The sequence below is a fragment of the Nuphar pumila genome, chromosome 11, assembly GCF_984573655.1.
Source record: "Nuphar pumila chromosome 11, dmNupPumi1.hap1.1, whole genome shotgun sequence".
NCBI classification, from domain to species: domain Eukaryota; kingdom Viridiplantae; phylum Streptophyta; class Magnoliopsida; order Nymphaeales; family Nymphaeaceae; genus Nuphar; species Nuphar pumila.
In genome coordinates, this window is record NC_143259.1 from 71123424 (window position 1) to 71129667 (window position 6244).

The window sequence follows — 6244 nt, forward strand, 5'->3', positions numbered from 1 at the left end:
AGATGGTCTGCTACTACATTCTCGCTTCCCTTCTTATCTCGAATCTCGAGATCAAACTCCTGTAGTAGTAGGACCCAACGAATCAATCTCGATTTGGTCTCTTTCTTATTCAACAAATATTTCAATGCAGAATGGTCAGAATAGACAACCACCTTCGAACCGAGTAAATAGGACCTGAATTTATCCAATGCGAAAACTACCGCAAGTAGCTCATTCTCTGTCGTAGTATAATTCATCTGAGCATCAGACAGAGTTCTACTCGCATAGTAGATCACATAGGGCTTCCTATCAATGCGTTGTCCTAAAATGGCCCCCATAGCGTAATCAAACGCATCGCACATAATCTCAAATGGGAGAGTCCAATCCGGAGGTCTCAAAATAGGTGCAGTAATCAAGGCTTCTTTGAGAATCTCAAAGGCCTTCATACAATCCTCACCGAAAACAAAGGGCTGGTCTTTCTCTAATAAAGTGCAAAGCGGTCGAGAGATTTTACTGAAATCTTTTATGAACCGCCTATAAAAACCTGCATGCCCTAAAAATGATCGAATCTGCCTCACAGAGGTGGGTGGAGTCAAACGGGAAATGGATTCCACCTTCGCTCTGTCAACCTCAATACCACGCTTGGACACAATGTGTCCTAGCACAATCCCCTCCTGGACCATAAAATGGCTCTTTTCCCAACTCAGGACGAGATTTGTCTCCGCACACCTACTCAGTACTCGAGTAAGTTTTTGGAGGCAATCTTCAAAAGAAGAGCCATACACTGAAAAGTCGTCCATAAAAACTTCCATCACATCATCAATCATGTCCGAGAAGATAGCAAGCATGCACCTCTGAAAAGTAGCTGGGGCATTACAGAGCCTAAACGGCATACGTCTAAACGCGATGGTGCCATAAGGACATGTAAATGTGGTCTTCTCCTGGTCGTCAGGATGGTCAACTACCTGATTGTATCCTGAATATCCATCTAGAAAGCAGTAGTAGCTCTGCCCTGCGAGTCTCTCTAAGATCTGATCAATGAATGGCAATGGGAAATGATCTTTCTTAGTTGCCACATTCAGCTTCCTATAATGGATGCAGACTCGCCATCCTGTAGTGGTCCTCATCGGAATTCTCTCACCCTTCTCGTTCTCAACCACAGTGAGTCCTGACTTCTTCGGCACAACCTGAATTGGACTGACCCACTGGCTATCAGAAATAGGGTAAATGATTCCAGCATCCAACCACTTCACCACCTCTTTCTTCACCACTTTCTTCATGTTGGGATTTAGCCTTCTCTGCATATCCCTAAATGGCTTGACTTCCTCATCACAATGGATTCTATGCATGCAGAATGAAGGATCAATCCCCTTCAGATCAGCAACTCCCCAACCAATCATTGCCTTGTGCTCTCGAAGAATAGTCAGCAATCTCTGCTCCTGCTCCTTAGTGAGCCGGGACGAGATGATCACAGGCAGAGTCTCATCATCTTCGAGGTATGCATACTTGAGTGAATCCGGTAAGGGCTTCAGCTCAAGTTTCGGAGGTGACTCGATCGACGATTTGGCGGGGGTCTCAGCAAGTGGTGGAAGAGTCTCAATGACGGCTCTCCAAGGTGGTCTCTCCGACGACACTCTAGACACATCTACACCGCTATTCTTCTCTATATGGTACAAATCTAAAGAATCCTCAATAATGTACAACTCGGGCTGCTCCTCCACTAACTCATGTGCAATATCTACATGAAAGTAGTCCATGTCTCCTGCTGGTCCCATCGCGGCATTGAAAATATTTAGCTTGACTTTCCGATTGCCGAATGAGAGATCCATGGCTCCGGTTCTACAATTGATGCACGCATTGGCAGTCGCCAAGAATGGTCTGCCTAAAATAATCGGAGTCTGGTGCTGGCTGCCTACTCCTTCCATATCAAGAATAATGAAATCGACTGGAAAATAAAAGTCATCCACCTTAACTAGCACGTCCTCCAAGACACCTCTCGGTACCTTGACAGAACGATCTGCCAGTTGAAGTGTAATCGGAGTCGATCTCATCTCTCCTAGCCTGAAAGAATCAAAGAAATACCCGGGCAGAATGTTCACGCTTGCTCCAAGATCAAGCAATGCACGTTTGATCCGGATATTCCCTATGATACACGCAATGATAGGGGCTCCAGGGTCCTTGAGCTTTGGTGGTGTCTGATGCTGAAGTACTGAACTCACCTGCTCAGTCAAATGGACCCTGTTAGGAACTCTCTCTCTAGATTTACGCTTCTGCGTACATAGTTCCTTTAGGAATTTGGCATATGCTGGCACCTACTGAATTGCATCGAGCAAAGGTAGGTTGATCTGCACATGCTTGAAGATGTCAAGCATGTCCTGGATCTTCGCACCTTGCTTCCCTCTATATCCAGGAGACTCTAATGCTTTGGGATAGGGTGGTGGAGGAATATACTCTGTTGGCTCCTCCTCTTTGTGAGAAGGCTCACTCCTATCCTTCTTCTTCTCTGAGGATGAAGATGATGATGACGATGATAAAGAAGATTATAAAGATGATGATGGAGATGGTGATGATAATGATGGCCGAGCCGACGTAGGTGAAACAATGGTCCCTGGCTCCTCTATCCTCTCTCTACTCTCTCGGTCTCTGCTCTCGACGTGATACTCACGTCCACTCCTCAAGGCCATAACAGATTTGGCCTGCTGCTGTGTCTCAGTATGAAACAGGCCTCCAGTAATCTGGTCCTTGCCCTTCGGGTTCATGACAGCCTGACTCGGCAATGTACCCTCGGGTCTCCTACTAATAGCCTCAGATAACTGTCCCATTTGCGACTCTAACTTCGCAATGGACTGCGTATGTGAGCTCAAAATCTGGCTACACTTCTCGAAAGCGTTCTGATTAGAGGTTTTCACCTCTTGGAATGCCTGGAGAAGTCTCTCCTCAAAAGATGTCTGCGGGGCAGACTCCTTCTGAATCGGGGGAGTGACAGAAGAAGAAGAAGACTGAGAATAGTTCGGTCTTTGAAATGCCTGAGTAAAAGATGGCTGCCGAACTGGCTGAGAGGGTGTAGGCATCTGTGTGGAAGACTGTGGATTCTTCCATGAAAAATTGGGATGGTTACGCCAACCCGGATTATATGTCGATGAAAATGGGTTATTCGGCGGTCTGACGTAACTTTGAGCTGCCTGAACTTGTTCTTGAACAAATTCAGGGTACTGAGCAGCCGAAGGGCACTCAGTGATCTCGTGTGCCGGACTGGCACAAAGAGTACACACCTGCTGTGTAGTGGATGGTCCTGAGAGAAGATGGTCCAGCTTCTGAGCAATCATGTCTACCTTGCACTGTAGTGCAGTAGATGGACCAATCTCAAGAACACCAGCTTTCTTCTGAATGCTGGGTGTGGCTCTATCCGAACGAGAGCTCGAAGCATGGTGGAGTGAATTCTCGGCCAATGTATCAAATAGCCTCCATGCTTCGTCCTCGCTCTTCAACATGAATGTCCCTCCACACGAAGAGTCAATCATCTGACGATTCTTGTCAGACAATCCATCATAGAAGCTCTGCACCAGTTGTCATTTCGGTACCTGATGATGGGGACATTTCCTGAGGAGATCCTTTATTCTCTCCCAGGTCTCATGAAAGCGCTCACCATCTAGCTCTGAAAAGCTAGTGATGGCTCTACGATATTGGTTCGTACGACCAATGGGAAAATATTTCCGAAGAAACTCCTGTTGCAATTGATCCTAGGACTCTATTTCTACATAATCTAAGGACTTTAGCCAATACTTAGCTTTGTCCTTCAATGAAAAGGGGAATAGAGTCAACCTCAAAGCATCATCATTGAAATTCTGTATCTTGACTGTAGAACAGATTTCGAGAAATTCATCTAAATGTCGGTAGGGATCCTCGTGACTAAGGCCATAAAAGGATGGAAGCATCTGAATAATACTGGCCTTAATCTCGTAATGAGGCGCTCCTACATTGGGTCTCCGAATGCAGGATGCCTGAACATAGTATGTGGGAATGAAGTATTCCCGCAAAGGACGTGAATGAACTGGGGGTGGAGGTGGAGGATCCATGTCAGCCATTGTTGCCGAACTTCAATGAGAATGTAAAATTCTCTCTAGATTGTCAACAAATGGGTGTAATGGGGTTCCTAGACCTCGTCGCCCCTGCATACACTGGTACTAAGACCAGATGTAAGCAAACGACCTAAATCTAAAAATAAAAATAAACTAACACAGGTACTAAAATGTAAATAACATAAAATAAACAACTACTAAACAAATATGCTAACTAATTATGTCAGAATGATCTAACTAAGTAAATGAAATAACAAATTAAACTACTCTAAAGTACTGAAAAGATAAATACAGGAAATCACAAACTAAGTTTTTCTAAAACCCACCTGTCTAATCGCTCCTTGCAGAATGAATTTCAAGTGAATCCTAGAAAGAACAAAACGTGAATCCTATATTTACTAACTATGTTAATCCTATATTCACTTACTAATCCTACTAACTAAAAATAAAACAACTAACTAACTAACTAAAACAAATTAATAAATCAAACTCTAAGAAATAAAGTAATTAATTCGCCATTCCCCGGCAACGGCGCCAAAATTTGGTTGATATTTTGAAATGATCTTTTTAAAACAATTATTTTCCATAAAACTTTGGAAAATCGTCAACCAAAAATATAAAAACCGACTTTCCACAAAGTGGTAAGTACGGGTCGAATCCTCAGGGAACAGGAATTAATCAAGATATTTCTAAAAAATTTGATTTATTAATTACAAATATCAATCTACAATTATAAAGTTACTACAATTACAATTAAGCACTAAAAGGAAAATGAAAAAGCAACTAAATCTTCTGCTCCACACCAAGGGTATTTCCGTCTTTTCGCCAATTAGAGAATCTTCGCACTTGGACAATAACCCTGGAAATTAAATATGCTTTTCAACCTAAAAATGCAGAAAAATATAGAGTTAGTATTCTATTCTAACAATGCAAACCATAACTAAAACTAATTCTAATGTTCCGAAAATAATAAAACAAATGCTAATTATCAATCAATAATTAAATAAAATACTAAACTAAGTCTAAAATTAACTAAGTTAATTCTACTAATGCTGTAAGATGCTTATACAACTACTGAAATGCAGAAACAACTGAAAACAGGTCTAAAATGCCGAAATTAAGAAAATTACGAAACTGCCCCTAACTAGTGTAAAATAGAATTCTGATAGGTTATCGGAAAAACACTGTTTGATAGGGCAAACGAGGTCCGATTTTCACGAAATTTATTCTGTTCTGCAACTGACAGATTAAACAAACCGACAGTTTTTACAGAATGGAAAAACAGTATCTGGAACTCTAGATATAAGTGTTTCAAATCTGAGAAAAATTAGGATATCGAAAGTCCTGTAATTTGAAATCCAGAAAAAGCGGTTTTCGCAAAACACTTAAAAATCAGACCAAATCAACTCCGAATGAGCTGAAATTTGGTCTGCAGTCAAATAACACGTCAATAAAGTGAATAGAATAATTTTTTTTGGAAAACACAGAATTTTTGCACAGAAAATACTGCTGGTGCGACAGGGCAAAAATCGGATTTTTATTTGAGTGCACTATTCACTTAATGAATCTATTTAAACACTAGAAAATGTAAATCAAACCTAATGCAGTCTAAATGACACTGTATCACAGTGTATATGCAGATGGGTATTACAAATACGCTAAATGCACGACGAACAAAATACGATAAGCAAATTATGACTAGAACTACATTAACTGACGATGTAAATGCAACTATGCTAAACAATAAAATGCAATCCGACTACTAAGTTAAATAATATCTAACTACCAATCAAACAATCACAAAACACATTTCACACATACGAAACAATTACGATATACTTACGCACACTTCTACACTAAAACTAAATTAGATAAATAAACTAATTAGTATAAAAATCAAAATAAATAATACTAAATGAAATTAATTCACTAAAGAACAAAGGCTAGGGTTAGGGTTCACTCGGTTGACTCAACGAAGCTTGGTTTTGACTTGGGTAGGTGCGGTTTGGTTAGGGTGAACTCGGTTTGGATTAGGTAGGCTCGAGCTATGTTTGATTCGACTCAGACTAATGTGGACTCGGCTAGGTTTGGCCTAACTAGTTGGGTTCGGTTGACTTAGGTTTGGGTTTGGTTTAGAGTTGACTTAGTCAAATAGGTTCCGTTGACTTAGGTGGACTCGGTTTAGC

At 41.3% G+C, this 6244-nt stretch overlaps 1 non-coding gene across 1 annotated transcript; it reads left to right on the plus strand.

Annotated features, from left to right (window-relative positions):
- The first annotated feature begins 3558 nt into the window (after window positions 1-3558).
- LOC149822421 (small nucleolar RNA R71) lies at window positions 3559-3661 on the plus strand. Its single transcript, XR_016426333.1, has one exon. It is a non-coding gene; the product is annotated as a small nucleolar RNA R71 (small nucleolar RNA).
- Window positions 3662-6244: the final 2583 nt, after the last annotated feature.